This window comes from Sciurus carolinensis, chromosome 14 (assembly GCF_902686445.1).
Source record: "Sciurus carolinensis chromosome 14, mSciCar1.2, whole genome shotgun sequence".
NCBI classification, from domain to species: domain Eukaryota; kingdom Metazoa; phylum Chordata; class Mammalia; order Rodentia; family Sciuridae; genus Sciurus; species Sciurus carolinensis.
Genome location: NC_062226.1, coordinates 84,977,182 through 84,999,054, shown reverse-complemented (window position 1 = coordinate 84,999,054; position 21,873 = coordinate 84,977,182).

Sequence of the window (21,873 nt, the reverse complement as noted above, 5' to 3'; positions counted from 1 at the left end):
CAAACCTTGAGCTAACAAGGAGTTCTCCAGACTGATGACCCAGTGGAGGAATAAGCCCAGATGCCTTGATTGGAGCAAAAAGACCAGGGTGTGAGAGTGAGCTTCCCACAGAGAGATACAAAAATTATTTTTGCAAGAAATAGGCTGTCAGTGAGACAGAATTTAGACTAAACTGGGTAGCATGCAGAACTGCAGCCTTTGTTACCAGAAAGGAAGTATAATGGTTAATCTAAATGTTCAACTTGATTGCATTAAGAAATGCCTAAGATTGAGGCTCCTGGGTGTCTCAATGATTGGCACGTAGGACAGGGAACTGAAGCAGAGACGCACCTTAAGTGTGGTTAGCACTGGTTGGAGGCTTCAATAGAAGAAAAAGTTGAAAGAACAAGAGAGCAGCAGCAGATGGGCAAGCTCAATTCTTCTTGCACAGGTTCATGATTGCTGCTGAGGATATCAGACTCTAGCTCCTTCACTCTTCCAAAGCGAATTCTGCCCAGTGACTCACAGGGATTTTCCAGGCCTTCAGTCCCAGACTGGGGCTGCATCATTGATCTCTCTTGTTCTGAGGCTTCACTTTCTTGGACTGAGCAGTTACTGGTTCCTCCAACTCTCCAGGTTGAAGATAGCCATTGTGTGCCTATTTAGCTTTTGGTCATGTAAGCCAATCTAATAAATCCCCTGCTGGATCTGTTCCTCTAGAGAACACTGACTAATACGAAGTGAAATATAAATTGCCAATCAATACCTGTGACCAATAGCCAGAGAGTTCCCCTAGTGGGGGCAAAATCATGCCTATAAGACAGAGTGCCAGCAACAAAGTATTCAGGGTAAGTCAGCAAATTTTCCTAATATCCCAATTTATCCCAGCTGTTCATCTTTATGTTTCTGTCCTACAAACAGCTGGTCCAGGAAAACCTGTAACGTTCAATAATGGACAAAAGCATAAATTTATATACCTGTACTTTCAGAACTTTCAGAACCAAGAAAGATAGTACAATAATAAAACAAAGTAAATGAGGAATGCATATCAGAAAATTATGCTTCATATTAGTCTAAGATTATGATCAAACATTTTCATGAAAATCAAAGAAAGTAAATGAAATATGGCCCAATAGAGGAGAAAAATAAGTGCTCAGAGGAAAATTATTTTTGTAAGAAAGGAGTAGACGTCACATTAGACATAGAAATTACTAAAGAAGAGTCAAGAAAGTTTAAAAACTTTTTTAAATGGGTAGATTGAAAAGGAAAAGAAGTAGGCTTTTTAAAAAATTTATTAAAGGGTGTTAAATATAGAACACAATTAAAGGAAAACAGCCACTGTTTTTTGAAGAAGATAACCAAAATCAAACAGAAAGAAAATCCGAAGATAAAACAGAATGCTCTCATAACGGTTTAATCGATCAACTAATTAAATTAATGAAGAACCATACCAAGTCCCTGAAAAACAACTTGATAAAAATTAGTCTTCATAAACTTTTTCAGAAAAAAAGGACTATGGTACAAATTCAGCCATCTGAGAAAAGAAAAAGGAACATCATTGAAAAGAATGACAGTGAATATAATTGTAAGTGTAAATACTTGTGAACATTATTGTTACATTTCAGGGTGCAGATGTCCAGAATTTCTGACAATGCAGAAATAACAATCTCATTAAGAAAATGGAGAAAAGTTGGAGGGAAATGGTAAGAAAAAATATTCAAATAATGACAGAAGTTTTTTTTTTTTTTTTTCAGAATTAAGAAAAGCATTATTACAAATACTGAAAGTTTCTCTGAACCCCGAGAACAATTTAAAAAAAAAAACAGAAATTAACCCTTTCCTGCAAAAGACCAAGCATAGCCCAACCACTGAAAGAAGAATTAAGTAGGAATATATTGGCCTTAACAGATTTGATCATTTTTTTGTGTGTATATGGTACTGGACCCAAGACCTTAGGCATGCTAGGCAAGCACTCTATCACTGAGCTAACCTCTAACACCTGGATTTAAAAGTGTGTTATTGTTTTAAAGATATATGGGTACCTAATAAAGTAGAAACAAAAGACTAGAAAAGAATCAAGAATACACAGAAACTTAATGAATTAAAATATATATATATATTAAACCATAACAACGGGAAAAAGAGAAACTTCAATAAATTATGTTGGGATGAATTTTTAGTCACATAAAAATAAATAAATAAATAAACCCTACTTCCTGCCATTCTCAACTATTAATCCAGATGGGTAAAGAAATTATAGGTGGAAAAAAAATAACTTTCAAACTTTTGAGTTTGTAAAGAACTTCTAGTTTCAACTCTGACACATAAAGAACTTGGAAGTCATCACTCTGTTTTTACAATGAGAAAAAAATTCCAAATAAACTGAGCAACAACTTTCCTTGGACCCATTATAGACTTGAGGTCATAGGGAAAACCTCCTGAAATCTGAGGAGCCTGAGGAGGAGACAATCACAACCAAGACCAGTTTCCTTGGAACCAAAGTAGCTAAAACCATACACTTGTAAGAACACTGCAGATTAGTGCAGGAATGAGAAACTTTCCTGAGTTTTATGTCCAGGAACCCCACTAGGCTGTCATAGTGAAGAGCCAAGAAAAACCTTTGTTTCTAAAGAAGAAAGGAAAAGCAAAGCATTTCCAAATACAGTCAAAGCTTTATCTACAACAAAGGCTTACTGAGCAAGTAAAGAGAATTCTCCAAAGCCTTCCTGGATGCCAAGGGACAGAAATTATCCCTCATTTCCCCTCTTCTAGTCTTTCTATCTCCCCTAAAGGAGAAAAAAGCAAAGAAACACTTGCGAAAGTCAAGTGGGGCATAGGCCCACTAAAGACGGAGCATCACAAGATTATAGAGTACTCTCTGTTACCCCTCTACGCAGAGCCTTTAGGAAGCACCAAATGACACTGGAAGAGTGGAAGAACTCAGGCTTGTTACTCCAGCAGGCTCAGAGGAGTCTCTACTCCAAAATCTGAGCTCCAACCCACAGTTTCTTACATTTATAGGCTATTTGGCATCATCTCAGACCTGTCCTGCCATTGAGCGGCTTAAAAATTTCTAGCCTATGTGACTGAAGCACTTGCGCAGGAGTCTCTAGCAGGAAGCACGCTTACAGAAGCAGAAGCAATAAGGGGAAATGGTCTCTTCCACAGGAAGTTTTGAAGACAATCTTCGTGTAACCTCATTTCTCGTCCAGGAGTGGTCTGGTTTTATTACCTCAGTATAACAGTAATGGTTTATGTTAGGGAGAACCTGACACAGGCAGCACCATTTTGAAATGTATCCTCCATCTTAGAACAAAAGTCACGTCATAGTCCCTCTGGCTCAGCCTGACCTTAACGCCCAGATAATACTCCATCACCATGCAAAGAAAGGAAATTTCTGTCTGGAACTGGAATCCTGAAAACACCTGGTTCTACATGGAGTAGTGACCACCTCAAAGAATGGAGGTGAGGACCAAAAGGACCCTCCCCTGAGAATCCCCTAATAATGGTCTCATTACAAAACTTTCCCTATCCCCTCAGGAGCCTATACCTACCCCAGGCTGTTAGCAGAACATTGGTCTCAGTCTCTGCTGGGCTCTCCTCTGCATGTTTATTCCAAATAAATCCGTGTACTGTTGAACTGCCCCTCTGTTCTCTTTATTTCCTTCATCGTCTTCTGTGCTTATAGTTTACAGCCTAAAAAGCTGCAAGATGTAGACTCTAGGAAAGAAAAAAATGCTAAGGAACTCAAATACCAGGGGGGGTATGAAAACAAGCATAGTATAAAAAAATGAAGCCTCACAAACCTACAGCTACAGCAACATTAAACACAGCACAACTTTTAACCAGAGTAACATAAAAACCTCACACTACAGACCTATTTACCTCTATTGTTATACACAATACAACTTTCAACCACAAATTGCAAAAGATACTAAAAGACAAGAAACAATCTGAAGAAACAAAGCAAGTGTCAGAACCAGAATCAGACATGGTAGAGATTTTAGAATTTCAGACCAGGAATTTTTTAAACTACAATTAATACATTAAAGATTCTAATGAATCACTGGGCAAGGCTCCCTGGACAGGTCAGTAGTCCCGGAATGCAGGGAACTTCATGGAGTAGAGTTGCTCAGCGAGACTCCCCCACTGGAGCAGTGAACCCGGACAACCGGAAGCTTTTGTCGAGGAGGGCCACCCAGCGAGAGACTTCGGCACCGAGCAAGGTTCCCAGGCCCAGGTGGCAGGACCAGACCACAGGCAGCTTCCTGGAGGAGGGCTGCCCAGTGAGAGACTCACTAGCAGGGCCAGGCTCCCTGACCCAGGAGGTAGGTCAGGACCCCAGGGAACTTCCCCCTCGGGTGAGTCTTCCCCACCAAGTGAGGCTTTCCCACCAAGGCAGTAGAACCAGAGACCCAGGCCCAGACCAGCCATACCCCAGCCTGCAGTCTAGTCCCCCTTTGACTGACCATCAGTCAACAAGTGGAGGTGCCTCTGCCCACTAGCAGGGAATATACCCCACCTGAAGGCCACCACTCCTAGAGCTTCCTTGTGTATCACTGCATTATCAAGTTCATTCAAGACTTCAGGCTGCTGAAGGCTAGGAGGTGAGTTATTAGAAATCTACAGGGACACTATAAGTCAATAGAAGAAATCTGCAATATCTCAGAGTTTCACTACTAGAGGGGTAAATACCTGAGCAATATGAGAAAACAGGGAAGAAAATGTCCTAAACAAACCTAGATGCTACATCAATAAAATCCAGTGACAGCATGGCAGAAGAAATATCAGAAAGGGAGTTCAGAATATACATGATTAAAATGATCAGAGAAGCAAACGTTGAGATGAAAGAGCAAATGCAGGCTTTGAATGATCGCACCAATCAACAGTTAAAAGAACAAATGTGGGAAGCACAAGATCATTTCAATAAAGAGTTAGAGATACTGAAAAAAAAAAAAACAGAAATCCTTGAAATGAAGGAAACAATAAACCAAATTAAAAACTCCGTAGAAAGCATAACCAATAGGATACAACACCTAGAAGACAGAACCTCAGACATTGAAGACAAAATATTTAATCTTGAAAACAAAGTTGAACAAACAGAGACGATGGTAAGAAATCATGAACAAAATCTACAAGAATTATGGGATATCATGAAAAGGCCAAATTTAAGAATTATTGGGATTGAGGAAGGCAAAGAGAAAAAACCAAAGGAATGAATAATCTATTCAATGAAATAATATCAGAAAATTTCCCAAATCTGAAGAATGAAATGGAAAATTAAGTACAAGAGGCTTATAGGACTCCAAATATACAAAATTACAACAGACCCACACCAAGGCACATTATAATGAAAATACCTAACATCCAAACTAAAGACAGAATTTTAAAGGCTGGGAGAGAAAAAACTCAAATTACATTCGGGGGAAGCCAATACGGATATCAGCAGATTTTTCAACCCAGACCCTAAAAGCTAGAAGGGCCTGGAACAACATTGTTCAAGCTCTGAAAGAAAATGGATGCCAACCAAGAATCTTATACCCAGCAAAACTTACCTTCAGATTTGACAACGAAATAAAATCCTTCCATGATAAACAAAAGCTAAAAGAATTTACAAAAAGAAAGCTGGCACTACAGAACAGTCTCAGCAAAATATTCCATGAGAAAGAGATGAAAAACAATGATGTAAATCAGTAAAGGGAGGAACTACCCTAAAGGAATGGCCAAATAAAAGAGAAACCAAGTCAAAAAACAAAAATGAGCCAAATGACCAGGAATACAAACCATATCTCAATAATAACCCTGAATGTTAATGGCCTGAACTCATCAATCAAAAGACATAGACTGAAAGATTGGATTAAAAAAAAAGATCCAACAATATGCTGACTGAAGGAAGAGATACCCACAGACTAAAGGTTAAAGGATGGAAAAAACATACCATGCACATGGACACAGCAAAATAGTCAGAGTATCAATCGTCATATCAGATAATGTGGACTTCAAGCCAAAGTTAGTCAGAAGGGATAAAGAAGGACATTTCATACTGCTTAAGGGAAGCATAAATCAGCAAGACATAACAATCATAAATATCTATGCCCCAAACATTGGCTCATCCATGTATGTCAAACAAATCCTTCTCAATTCCAGGAATCAAATAGACCACAATCCAATAATATTGGTGACTTTAACACACCTCTCTCCCCACTGGACAGATCTTCCAAACAAAAATTGAACAAAGAAAACATAGATCTCAATAACACAATCAATAATTTAGACTTAACAGACATTTATAGAATATACCACCCAACAAAGAGTGAATACACTTTCTTCTCAGCAGCACGTGGATCCTTCTCTAAAATAGACCGTATATTATGCCACAAAGCTACTGTTAGCAAATACAAGAAGATAGAGATACTACCTTGTATTCTACCAGATCATGATGGATTGAAATTAGAAATAAATGACAAAATAAAAAACAGAAACTACTCCAACACCTGGAGATTAAATAATATGCTATTGAATGATGAATGGATAACAGGAGACATCAGGGGGAAAGAAAAAAATTCTTAGAGGTAAACGAGAACAAAGATACATCATATCAAAATCTCTGGGTCACTATGAAAGCAGTACTTAGAGGAAAATTTATTTCATGGAGAGCATTCAAAATAAGAAGAAAAAAGTCAACAAATAAACGACCTAACACTACAGTTCAAAGCCCTAGAAAAAGAAGAATAGATCAAAACCAAAATAGTAGAAGACAGGAAATAGTTAAAATCAGAGCTGAAATCAGTGAAATTGAAACAAAAGAAACAATCAAAAAATTGACAAAATAAATAATTGGTTCTTTGAAAAAATAAACAAAATTGATAAACCCTTATCCACACTAACAAAGAGAAGGAGACAGAAACTCAAATTACTAAAATTCAGAATGAACAAGGAAATGTCACGACAGACACGATTGAAATACAAAACATAATTAGAAGCTATTTTGAAAATCACTACTCCAACAAAATAGAAAATCTTGAAGACAACAAGAAGTTTCTAGAGATATATGAATTACCTAAACTGAACCAGGAGGACATACACAATTTAAATAGATCAGTTTCAAGTAATGAAATAGAAGAAGTCATCAAAAGCCTACCAACAAAGAAAAGTCCAGGACCAGATGGGTTCTCAGCTGAGTTCTACAAAACCTTTAAAGAAGAGCTCATTCCAATACTTCTCAAAGTATTCCATGAAATAGAAGAGGAGGGAACCCTCCCAAACTCGTTCTATGAAGCCAATATCACCCTGATACCTAAACCAGACAGACACATCAAGAAAAGAAAACCTAAGACCAATATCCTTAATGAACATCAATGCAAAAATTCTCAACAAAATTTTAGCAAATCACATACAAAAACATATTAAAAAGATAATGCACCACGATCAAGTGGGTTTTATCCCAGGGATGCAAGGTTGGTTCAATGTCCAGACATCAATAAATGTAATTTACCATATCAATGGACTTAAAGTAAAAAAACCCATGATTATTTCAATAGAAGCAGAAAAAACATTTGATAAAATACAGTACCCCTTCATGCTCAAAACACTAGAAAAAATAGGAATAGTGGGAACATTTCTTAACATTGTAAAGGCTATCTATGCTAAGCCCATGGCCAATATCATTCTAAATGGTGCAAAACTGAAAGCATTTCCCCTAAAAACTGGAACAAGGCAGGGATGCCCTCTTTCACCACTTCTATTCAACATTATCCTTGAAACTCTAGCCAGAGCAATTAGACAGACAAAAGGAATTAAAGGGATACGAATAGGAAAAGAAGAACTCAAACTATCCCTATTTGCTGATGACATGATTATATATTTATAGGAACCAGGAAATTCCACCAGAAAACTTTTAGAACTCATAAGTGAATTCAGTAAAGTAGCAGGTTAGAAGATCAATGCTCATAAATCCAATGCATTTTTATACATAAGTGATGAATCTTCAGAAAGAGAAGTTAGGAAAACTACCCCATTCACAATGGCTTCGAAAAAAATAAAATACTTGAGAATCAATCTGACAAAAGAGGTGAAAGACCTCTACAATGAGAACTACAGAACACTAAAGAAAACCTTAGAAGATGGAAAGATCTCCCATGTTATTGGATAGGCAGAAATAATATTGTCAAAATGGCCATGCTACCAAAAGTGCTATACAGATTCAATGCAATTCCAATTAAAATCCCATGACATACCTCACAGAAATAGAGCAAGCAATCATGAAATTCATCTGGAAGAATAAGAAACCCAGAATGGCTAAAGCAATCCTTAGCAGGAAGAGTAAAGCAGGGGATATTGAAATACCAGAATTTCAACTGTACTACAAAGCAATAGTAACAAAAACAGCATGGTATTGGCACCAAAATAGACAGGTAGATCAATGGTACAGAATAGAGGACACGGACACAAACACAAATAAATACAGTTTTCTCATACAAGACAAAGGTGCCAAAAACATGCAGTAGAGAAAAGATAGCCTCTTCAACAAGTGGTGCTGGGAAAACTGGAAATCCATATGTAGCAGAATGAAACTAAACTCCTATCTCTCACCCTGCACAGAACTCAACTCAAAATGGATCAAGGACCTGGAATCAGACCAGAGACTGCATCTTAAGGAAGAAAAATCTTCATCATGTCAGTTTAGGACCAGACTTCCTTAACAGGACTCCCATAGCACAAGAAATAAAAGCAAGAATCAATAACTGGGATAGATTCAAACTACAAAGCTTTCTCTCATCAAAGGAAACAATCAGCAATGTGAAGAGAGAGCCTACAGAGTGGGAGAAAATCTTTGCCACTCACACTTCAGATAGAGCACTAATTTCTAGAATCTATAAAGAACTCAAAAAACTCTACACCAAGAATACAAATAACCCAATCAACAAATGGGCCAAGAAAATGAACAGACACTTCACAGAAGAAGATCTAGAAGCAATCAACAAACACATGAAAAAATGTTCAACATCTCTAGTAATAAGAGAAATGCAAATCAAAACTACCCTAAGATTCCATCTCATCCCAATTAGAATGGCGATTATCAAGAACACAAGCAACAAAAGGTGTTGGCGAGGATGTGGGGAAAAAGGTACACTCATACATTGCTGGTGGGGTTGCAAGTTAGTGCATCCACTCTGGAAAGCAGTGTGGAGATTCCTTAGAAAACTTGGAATGGAACCACCATTTGACCCAGCTATCCCACTCCTTGGCCTATACCCAAAGGACTTAAAATCAGCACACCACAGTTTTGCAGCCACATCAATGTTCATAGCTGCTCAATTCACAATAACCAGATTGTGGAACCAACCTAGATGCCCTTCAGTTGATGAATGGATAAAGAAACTGTGATATATATATATATATATATATATATATATATATATATATATATATAATGGAATATTACTCAGCCATAAAGAATGATAAAATTATGGCATTTGCAGGCAAATGGATGGAGTTGGAGAATATCATGCTAAGTGAGATAAGCCAAACTCAAAAAACCAAAGGACGAATGATCTTGCTGATAAGTGGATGATGATACCTAATGGGGGGTGGGAGGGAGGCAAGAATGGAGGCAGGAGGGACTGTATAGAGGGAAAAGAGGGGTGTGAGTAGTGGGGGGAAGGAAAAAATAACAGAATAAATTAAACACCATTATCCTATGTGAATGTATGATTACACAAATGGTATGTCTCTACTTCATGTACAAACAGAGAAACAAGTTGTACCCATTTGTTTACAATAAAAAAAGAAAAAATGATTCTAATGAAAACAAAAAATAAACACAATGCAGGAACAGATGGCAATGCAAGAAGAGAGACGAAAACCAAGAATAAAGGAAATGCTGGAAATAAAAAATGTCATTAAGAGAAAAGAAGAAACTTATGGGTTTATTAGTAGACAAGACACAGCCCAAGAAAATTTCAGTGACCTTAAAGATAAGTCAATAGAAAATTTCTAAAGTGAAAGAAAAAGCAAGAGAGGAATGAAACCAAACAAACAAACAAAAATCCAGCAGAATAGCAGAATATCCAAGAACTACAGCTTTATTTGAAAAGATATAATGCATATGACATTGAGAAATGAAGATAATGGAGCAAAAGAAAGTTTGAAATAATGATGGATGAGAATTTTCCAAAATTAATGACAGACCAAGATTCAAGAAGTTCAAAGAACACCAAGTGGGATAAATTTAAAAAGAAAAACCTGCACAACCAATATTATGTTAGACTAAAGAAAATCAAAGACAAAGAGAAAATCTTAACCACATCAAGACCTTTCACCTTTCACAAAAATTATCTGAAAATGAACATAGCCTTAAAAATGAGAGAGCCTACAGGGTGGGAGAAAATCTTTACCACCTGCACTTCAGATAGAGCACTAATCTCCAGAATTTATAAAGAACTCAAAAAACTTAACACCAGAAATACAAATAACTCAATCAATAAATGGGATAAGGAAATGAGCAGACACTTCACAGAAGAAGATATACAATTGATCAACAAATATATGAAAAAATGATCAACATCTCTAGTAATTAGAGAAATGCAAATCAAAACTACCCTAAGAGTCCATCTCACTCCAATAAGAATGGTTATTATCAAGAACACAAGCAACAATAGGTGTTGATGAGGATGTGGGGGAAAAGGCACACTCACACATTGCTAGTGGGAGTGAAAATTGGTGCACCCACTCTGGAAAGCAGTATGTAGATTCCTCAGAAAACTTGGAACGAACCCACCACTTGACCCAGTTGTCCCACTCCTTGGTTTATACCCAAAGGACTTAAAATCAGCATACTACAGAGATACAGCCACATCAATATTTATAGCTGCTCAGTTCACAATAGCTAGATTGTGGAACCAACCTAGATGCCCTTGAACAGATGAATGGATAAAGAAGCTGTGGTATATATACACAATGGAATATTACTTAGTCATAAAGAAGAATAAAATTATGGCATTTGCAGGTAATTGTACAGAATTGGAGATTATCATACTAAGTGAAATAAGCCAATTCCAAAAAACAAAGGCTGAATATTTTCTCTGATAAGTGGATACTGATAAATAACAGAGGATAGCAGGGAAGGTAAGGGAAGAATGGAGGAATGTTGTATTGTGTAGAGGGAAATGAGGAAAGGGGAGGGGCTGGGGGAAGGAAAGATGGTGGAATGAGACAAACATCATTACCCTATATACATGTATGATTACATGAATGATGAGTCTGTACATCATGTATAGAGAAATGGAAAGTTATACTCCATTTCTGTACTATGAATCAAAATGCATTCTGCTATCATGTGTGACTAAGTAGAACAAACAATAAAATAATAAAACAATGATATAAACTTTTTAGAATGCAAATATTGGTTGGGTAATGAGTTTTAATATATAATGTCTAAAGTGTAGTCCATTTTTAAAAAAAATGGTTAAAGTAAAATTTATTAAAAGTGTAAACATGTGGTCTTCAAAAGATACCTTTACAAGAATTAAAAAAACAAGCCACAGATAGGGAGCAAGTATTTGAAAAGCACTTATTTATTAAATAATTTAAATCCCAAATATACAAAGAACTCAAAACAAACAACACTATTAAAAATGGACAAAAAGTCTGAACAAACACCTCACCAAAAATAAAGAGATGGCAAATCAACATGTGTAAAGATGTTATCACCTGTCATCAGGAAATTGTAGATGAAAGCAATGACTAGTAATACCCACCTACTAGATTTACTAAAATCCAAAAACAAATAAAACCAAATTCTGATGAAGATATTGAACAATAGAAACTCTCATTCATTGTTTGGGGAAAGGCAAAATGTTGTGGCCATTCAAGACGACTTTGGCAGTTTCTTAAAAAACTAAGCATAAACTTTTCATATTGTTTAGCAGTCTACCCCAAGGTATTTATCCACTTGAATTGAAAATGTATATCCACATATAAAGCCTGTTAACAGATACTTATGTCAGTCTTATTCAGAATTTCTAAAAGTTGGAAGCAAGCAAGATGTCCTTCATTAATATACTGTGGTTCATCCATACAATGAAATATTATTCAGTGAAAAAATGAAATGAGCTATTAAACCGTGAAAAGACATAGAGAAGTCTTAAACAAAATTAATATTGATAAATGAAAGAAGTCAGTCTGAAAAGGATATATGCTGCACAATTCCAATTACAGCAGTTAACACTCTGGAAAAAGCAAAATGACATAAATAGCAAAATATCAGTGGCTGCCAATGGTTTGGGAAAGGGAAAGATTAATAGGTAAAGCACAGATATTTAGGGCATTGAAATTATTCCATATATTCTTGTACTGGATACATGACAATATTCGCTTATCAAAATTCATAGAATTGAACAACACAAAGAATGAGCTCTAATATAAACTATGGACTTCAGTTAACAATGATGTATCAACATTGGTTCACCAATTGCAACAAATGTTCCACAGTCTTCAAAGATGTTAATGGGAGGGGTGTGAGTCTAGAGAAAGAGAATATGGTATATGAGAACTCTCTATTACCTTTTCAATTTTTCTATAAACCTAAAATTGCTCTAAGAATTAAGCTCTATTGATTAAAACAAAGAAAGTTTCAAATGCATAAGTCCCGAGCAGAGGGAACAAACACAAATTCTCCACTTAAACACATTCAAGTGAGGTCACAGAATTCAAACATTTTTTTTTTTTAATCTTAAAAGCTTAAAGAAAAGAAATAATCTTAAAGAAACCATCAACCAGACTGATTTCAAACTTCTCATCAGCAACAATAGACAACATTGAGCGATGTCTTAAACAAGCTTGGAGAATTAACTGTCCAACTCTGATTCCATCAATCAAGCCAAAGCAGACATACAAGCATTTCCATAGGCATGAAGATTAAAATAGCCCACTATGTATGGACCCATGATGAAAAATTACTTAAGAATTTTGAACTAAAAAAAAAAAAAATGGGAGTGCAAGGTGTATAAGTTGGGAAAAAGTTAATAGAGCATATTTATAATTCTAACAAAATGATCATTTAGGGTGGTGTGTTAAAAGTAAATTATAACTGAAAAATGCCAGACAAAAATAGCATGAAAGATGGAAGAGGAAAATTTAGATCGAAGTGCCATTAAGTCTTTTGTTATTTTTGAAGATCCAGGTATTGGTTAACCTTAGACTTCAGGCTTCTTCAGTAAAAAAAAAAAAAAAAATATATATATATATATATATATATATATATATAAAATATGTGTGTTAAGTGTTTTAAGATAATCACTAAATAATGAACATAAAAATTTAAACTTGCAAGTCTATATAATGGGGGAAAGTTGATTTAAAACAATGGACAAGTGATATCAAAATGAATGCCACCTGAAACCTAGGAAATTGAAGTTTATGATGTCTAGTCTTTCTAAAGCATTCCAGAGCACTTGGTTTGTTTTTGAAAAGACAGGGGAAGACAGGAATATTCATACTAGTGTCACGAGTGTCGATTTATTAGTAGAAAGTGAGTAAATGAAAATAAACCCATTTCCCTTTTGAAAAAGTTTGTTAAACACACATTCCGTTAGACTTTAAGGAAATACAATTTAGTGATAAAGGCACGAGCTCTAGACTCAGACACATCAGTTCTTAACTTTTGTTTCTATCACTGAGATCTGTGTGACCTTGGACAAGGTACTTAATCTCTTTTGGACTTAATTTGCCCATCCATGTATTGGGGATACACACACACACACACACACACACACACACACACACACAGGTATGTATGTATATGTATTTGTGTGTGTTTCCTATGAGATTTGATTGAGATATTGTATATAGTAGAAATTCAATAAATGTTTGTTCCATTCATTTTTGTAGCAGAGACCACTGGTTGTGCCCCAGTGTTTATTCTGCCCTTTCTCCCTAGTAATAGAACCCCAAATTGAATTTTACCTGGTCTTCTAGAATGGGGACAATAGTTTCTAGCTTTTGTTTACAGCTGGATATCAACATGTATTTGAATTATCATCAATAACATGCAACTGGAAGAAATGGGAATAAATCTGGGACATGCACCCACAGAAATAAGCAGCTTTTCTCTTTCCCACTGCCTGGAAAGTGGACATGATAGCTGGAGAAAAAACAATCATTTCAGATCAAAAGGTGATACTGGAAATAGAAACCACACTGGCAGAAAAAGAGCAATCGGGCAGAAACTGCATTTCTGACAATGTTGGATGCAATGCAGCTCTAAACCACCTGCCATAGCTTTTATCTTGTCTAAGCCATCATCACCTGGTGTAGACAAATATTAGTCACTTGCAGCCAAACCTAATAAAATTAGTGTACTTACTAGTGTACTTACTAATATTCATTGTATTAAAATACATATTTGGCTCTTATTGTACATTTCTTCCAAGCAACTTCAAAATAACTATAAGATTAAGTAGGGTCTATGGTTAATTAATTTGATCTTTATCCAAAAAAGAACAAATGTGCCTAATTATTAGAAGAGGTTGCTATTTAATGTGTCTTTGCACCTGGCTATAGTATCTATACTTGTGCTTTCCCTGCTCTCTGTTTTGATACATTTTTATGAAAACCCTATATTTTAGACAGTGTGGAAGGCAACATTTTCACTGGAATGAAGAATAAAATAAGTTTCTTTGCCACATGTATCCATACAGCTAAATGAAAACCATCATCCAATTCAAGGGCAATCACATGTGGGCAAAGACATGTGTTATGAGAACCCAAAATGTAACAGGAACAGTAGTTATTTGTGGAGACATGATAGGTATTATGAAAAAAAGATGAGATATGAACTAGATCTTTTAAAGACAAGGAGTAATTCACTGGACACAGAAAAAGAAAGATGTTCTAGGAAAAAAGAACCTAAAGACAGAAGCAAAGCTAGAGAAACACCCGGGAAAGGAGAAACTGCATTAGAGTTGGTCCAGAATTAAATTGCAGGATAGTAGTTCATTGCTCTTAATAGGATATCAGTATAGAACACTGAGCTGGCTTAAGCTGAGTTGAATGTTATGGCAACACAGGAAAGATTTACAAAGGTTATTTTAATATGGAAAATTCAAGTGCTATAATTTTTAAATAAAAATGGCAGGAATTTGAATTACACTTTCAGTATAATTGTAATACTGGTGAATTATAATTCTCTGAAAATAGAGAATTATTTTAACTAGGCATCAATGAGAATTGAATCATGTGCTGACAATTGTTCCTGTCTGCTGGTTAGAACACTTTCCCACACACAAACTTTTGGCTCCAAAAATGTCAAGTCTTGTTTTCCCCCACTCAAATTCTTCTGTCAGGCACCATAGGACATGTGCATATTACAATACAACTTCTGGCCCTGCCACAATGAGTCACAAGACAGGTCAGCAGAAAGCAGTATTTCTGCATAGCATATCCACAGAAGTGACAGTGAACCTTTTAAACATAATCCACCATATAAATACGTAGCAGCAAGCCCGGCACAGTGGCACACGCCTATAATCCCAGTGGCTCAGGAGGCTGACGTAGGAGGATTGAGATTTCAAAGCCAGCCTCAGCAACTGAGAGGTGCTAAGCAACTCAGTGAGACCCTGTCTCTAAAAAAAAACAGAAAATAGGGCTGGGGATGTGGCTCAGTGGTTGAGTGCCCCTGAGTTCAGTCCCCAGTACCTCCTCCCGCCAAAAAAAAAGTAGCAACGAATCCCACTATTATGTATAATTATAATGAAACAATAAAATAAATATTTAAGTTCTAAAAAAGTAATAAATAAATAGATAAAACCACCAAATCCCAAATTAAATGAATCTGCAACTCAACTTCCCTTAAATTCCTACTACTACTCCATCACCACTGGGTGTGAAACAGGTAGGAATTGAGTGGGAAAAGACAGCAGTCTTAAGAATTTCAGTTAGGTGATCTTACTTTTGCAACATTTACAAAAATATGTGACCATGTTCACACATTGTTAGTGCCCCTCCCAGGCTTTGGAAGAGTATCTGCGGTGAGAGGCCCTGAAGTTAGAGATCTACCACCTCCCCAGTACACATGCCTTTGTACTAATTAAAAACAAAAGAACTGATGCATAGAAAAGGAAAACACAACTATTAACAACAGTTATATTTAGGCAATATAACTGTGGGTAGATTTTTTTTTTCTGGCTACTTCTTTATATTACCAAATTTTCTTTAAATGACCATCTTTTGCTTTATCCTTAAAATAATCACATTATTTTAAGTGATATTTCTTCTGAGTTTTGCTGTTCCATGGGTGGTAATCTTTTGATTTACTTTTATCTGGCTAAAGACCCTGAAAGATGTTTTAGTTCCCAAGAAATCTCAACCTTTTGATAAAGTGTTGTTTCCAGCCTTGTGTATTATTTATTCATAAATAATAACTAATCAACCAACTCTTCCATAAAACACTACATAGTTACACATATAAAATTGTAATGCTTATAACTTAATTGATAAACAGTAATACACAATGAATACAATGCCACAAGTTGCGATAATTTTCACTGATTATTAAATAAATACATAAGCAAAACTTTCTCCTCTTATATATCTGTAAAATGTTTATAAGAAGCAAAAGTGCCCTCAAGGTTTCTTTCATGAAACATGATCAAATTCATGTCAAACTTCATATGCAAGGACCTTCTTGGATGAATACAAGAATAATTTATTTGTGCTTACAATGAATTTTAGGACCTTTTTGCTTAAATAGTGTAAAAATGCTGCATGTTCCCATCATGAATATATTAATGAAACCTCCAAGTGTGTACATATGGTCATCATTAGTCAAGGAGTTTAGAGAAAATTTATCAAACTAATATTACACAGAACATTCTTTCAAAGGTTTTGTAGATATGGTGTGAAAATATTCCTTCTCAAAATATTTGGTAAACATTGAATTAAATAAGGTGTATGTGTGTTACAGAAAGACTTTGTAGCCTTTTTATTAACTACTGGGTTACTGAATTTAAGGGGTAAATAAGTATGATAAATTGCTCTAGATGAGCATTTTGTGGATCATCATTTGAAAAAATGTTAACTTAGATTCTGATGTTTATTCCTGTATGTATATTCTGAAGTGTGTTATATAGAATCCCAGAAAATACTTGTCATCTGTCAACATTGAAAACTAAACAAAACATTGCTACTGGGAAACAGTTTACCTTTGCTTGAAGGCAAATTCCATATTTATATTTTTAGCATAATTTAATTTGGAACATTGATTGCAACATAGAAAACAACTAGGGTAGACACTGTGGGGACCTGGGGCAGAGGGGAGGTTTTGGAAGAGAATTACTAAAATATTCAAAATATAACTATAAGTTCACAAATATATTTAATTAAATGCATGTCTACTAATTATCTACCTACCTCTTTCAAGTAAAGAACAAAACTTTGAAAAGGAAAACAGGAAAGAATATCGCACTTATTTTTCTCCACGTTTTTGCTAGAAATGTACAACTCAATGCAGTAAACACTGTTCCTAGTCTACCACTTTGCTAAATAGCACAGAATATTGTCAACAACATCAACTTAATGTTCAGGAAAACATTATGACATTCTCAAAGGAAAAAAAGAAGAAACATTTATCATTTCATCATAACTATGAAAGTAATACAGTGACGAGGAAGACATGAGGTCCAAAGTATACTAGATTGCAAGACTTAATGGGATAGCAAAAACAAGGCATGTAAAAATGGGAGATGCCTGGTTAGCAGAGCAGTCTTGAGAGGCAAACAAATACCAGATGGAAGTAGCAGAGATATCAGACTTCCAATGAAAAAAAAGATGCTGCACATTGAAAGACGGAACACATGCAAGTGCCCACAGTAATGTCTTTGAAATCCACTTAAAATCTTCTAAAGTGGTTCCTCCACTATGAATTGGCCCTGGCTTGCTGAAGAGACTTGTTTTCTTCTAAGACAATAGATTCTTTTTTAAAAATCTTTTTCTGTTGTTTGAGAAAAATCAGTGTTTCTTGTGAAACTGTGTATCTTCTATAAAAATGCAAATAAAATACAAATAAAATGTTTTAAAAAAAGTATATATTATTTTCAAAATAACATTTCTGGAGAAGGAGCCATTCATCTCCATAGGTGGCAGATAAAATGACTTATGGACGGACTATCTATCATCTGCCTCGAGATCTGCTCTCTCCAGAAGCTGTTGACTGTCTGGAAACTGTTCAACTCTCAAATACAAGACCTCAAGTTCTTGGCCACTGTTGACTTGCTAGATACTTTTTTTATTATTCTTTGAACTTTGAAAATACAGTTTCAAAATTATCACCCATAATTGAAATAAAAGTAGCAATGTCCTGTTTTAAATGATGTTCATACAATGTAATCCGGTGATATGTGGAGACAATTGTATCTTTCCCAACCCCACATTTAGTGGTTCAGTGCTGTCAATATAAGGATAGCTTGAATTAGCAATGGTGGAAGTGGAAGTATTCACATTACAAAATCCACAAACTCTACAAACCAAGGCTTTACCTTTCAGAGAACAGATTGTTAAACATTTACCAGCAAAATTCTGGTAATACCACTTAATGTTCTGCAATTTTTTTGATTGTTACTAGCTTCTATTAAAATATTAAGTTGTTCTGATGCTTCTACCTAGATTCACACTTAGAATATAACATGAAGGAATAAAGTTATGCTAAAAGGTCTGGACTCTCTTCAGAGTTCTGTTAGATGGATACCTGAACAGGTCTTGTCTAAGACCACTGTACAATCTAGTGCAAGGAATATCAAACAGCTATGACCAGAGTCCAATGTCAGCAATGCTGGCTATCAGTGCAGGCACAAGGCCAGGAAAAACTCTGCACTGATACATAAAAGCCAGGTGTTTTTGGCAAGAATTCAAAAACTGCCAACAGTAAATTCCCACAACATGCCAATCATAGTTTGTAAGTATCAACTATTAGTAACCCTTAATAATTCACTTTGTAAAGTTACTGGTAAACAGAGCCACTGTGCAGGGGGATTCTGCTTGTGTGCTCAAAGATATCTGTTGAAGGGTTAAGCTGGAACTGAAATGCAATCTGACCTCCACTTGCAAGCTGCAGGACTGAAGCTACCTGGCATCTTATTATAATTTTTACAAAGGTGTGTTATGTTCTAAGGGCAATCCTGATGGAAAAGAGCCCTGGACTGTAAATAAAAAATAAAGAGCTATAGAACTGGGAGGATACACAACCTTTTGCCACATAACATAGACAAGGTGATCCCATAAGATCATATCAGTGAGTGACACTGTAGCCATCTTAGTTGGTGTAAGTTCACCTTATGATATTTCCATAATGACAAAATCATCTAATAACACATTTGCACTTTTTAACCAGGAGACTTCTGTTGAAATCCCTAGTTGCTACTTGAGATACTTTAAAAACTATTCTAGAGAATTCCACCCAGCACAGCACTGCTACTTTAAACACTGACACGGTTCTGCTTCATCAAATACACAGTAATTATAGATTTAAAAAACAAAAGTAAAAAGAAGCCACAGATTCCAACACAAGATAAAAATGTCTGTGGGATAGAAACATAAGAGAAATAAATAAAAATGGTGATCAGATGTGGAACCCTGGCAAGGGAGTGGGCAATAAGGGGAAGCTGATATGGGAAGTAAGAAATGGATGGACAGAGAGAGAGAGTAGATCTGCAGACACTGATGTGTGAACAGTGAGATGGCGCAAAAAGTACATCAAAACTTTACACTAAATATCAAGATTGGGGACAGTCACTGAATTGACACAGGAGTTTGTACCATCTCTAGCGAGAGGATAGAAATGCTGTGTAACTTTCCATATTATTAGAAACCCATATTATTAAATACATATCTTCAAATGCTAATGGTAACCACTAAAAGATAAACATAATCTTCCTGCTTGCAAACCAGCAGAGGAATGGAAAAGGAATATGGAAAAGTTTATCCATTCCATCAATCAGAAGATAGGAAAAGAGAAAAAAAGGAACAAAATAAAAGACAATGAAACAGCACAAAATGAGATGGCAAAAAAATAAAAAAATAAAAATAAATCCAGCCTCAGCAATGTACACAATTAAATTCTCTATTAAAAGACAGCATTTGCCTGAATGCATTAATATTTTAAAAATCTGTGCTGGTTACAGAATGCATGCCTAAAACAAAATCACATCAAAAGGCATAACATGAGATAATCAGGAAACAAATATGTATCAGGCAAACATCTAACCAAAACAAGGCTGGTATACCAAAATTTGGATTAATAAATAGAAGTTAAGGGGGAAAACACTAAGCAATCCACTGAGAGACTAACAGGATAACCTAAAATACATATAATTGACAACATAGCCTAAAATACATATAAAACACAACTAATAAAATGACAAGAATTGGCAAATAACATAATCATGAAGGGTGATTCTAACATCTTCTGATAGATCAAGCAGACCAACTTAGTCAAAATAAAAAATAAAAAGAGTTGAGAATGTATGTAGTTCAGTTGTAGAGCACCTCTGGGCTCAATCTCTCCTATCACCAAAATTTTAAAAAGAAAACTTGCTCCGAGAATAGGAAGTAAAGAGGTGGACCAAGCACTCTAAGCACTATACATATGAATTCCAGGGCTAACACTTGCCTGATGAGTGTCGAACAAGTCATTTAATCTCTCCAAACTCCGGTTTCTTGACATGTTTCAGGTTATAATATCTGTGTCAAAACACTGTCATGCAGATTAAATGAAGAAATATCTGTAGAAAACACCTAGTGCAGTACTTGGCAGAAACTCAATACTAGTTCCAGTCCTTTTATATAATGTGTGTTCAATAAATATCAATTGAAGTAATAAATGAATACCAAGGAGTAAATATGCATCCTTTTGCAAAAGGAAATATAAAATAGGATTTAATTAATCAACAAGGCCCTATTTTATATAAAGATGAGAAAAAATGACACATTCTATGTTTTTAATTATCCTCTGATTCAAAAAGAAAAAAAAAAGATTTTGTCTGAGCCCTTGGAAAATCTGCCACATCCTGGTTGTCCCTTTCGAGCTAATTTTATAATACATTTCAATCATGAGATCACTTTGTCCAAAGACAAGAGACTTGCCTTGTGAAAGAAGAAAAGTTAAGAGAACAATGTTGGGTGTCTTAAGACCTGCAGGACAGAGAAGAGCAAGCTGCAGGACCAATTTTGATTGAGCACAACCAAATTCAGTGAGTATAAATCAACTAGATATTAGAGAGAATTTCCTGCAACAAGGATTGCCTTGCCATTACATCAGGCAGGGATTTGTGTGATCTCCTTCCAAGTGTGATATTTCCAGACGTCCTGAACTTGACACAGGCTGCAGGGCAAGCTGAGATCCACCCAGCTTGCTGCCATGACAGTTAACGAGGTGTGTGCAGCCATGTGGCAGGTAGACAGCCCCCACTGCTCTCTCTACTCTTGTTGGCTACACTCCCTAGAAGGCTTTCAACATGTGTGCAAGCCAATTATCTGTTGGTTGCTTCATTTCTGTGGGAATCAGAAGAAAGGTTTTCTGCTCTCTTTATTTTTTCATGAGCAACAAGGACATTTTCAATTTAATTGTTGTATAGAGCAAGATGTTTCCAGGGCCAACATCAAAACTTTGGTCAAAAAAGAAAACTTTCCCAAATCTTAGAGAATGATGGCATTGGCCACAGGCTGACAATAACAAGATGGACAGTTCAAGAATTCAGCATTACTGGGTAAACAACATATGGTTCATTAGCTATCAATGGTGGCCAACTTCAATCTCACCTGAAAATATACAACGTGTTGGGATTTTTTTAATGCCACTGAAAACACAAAACATTTATTTAAAAAAAGACTTCATTTGGAGGG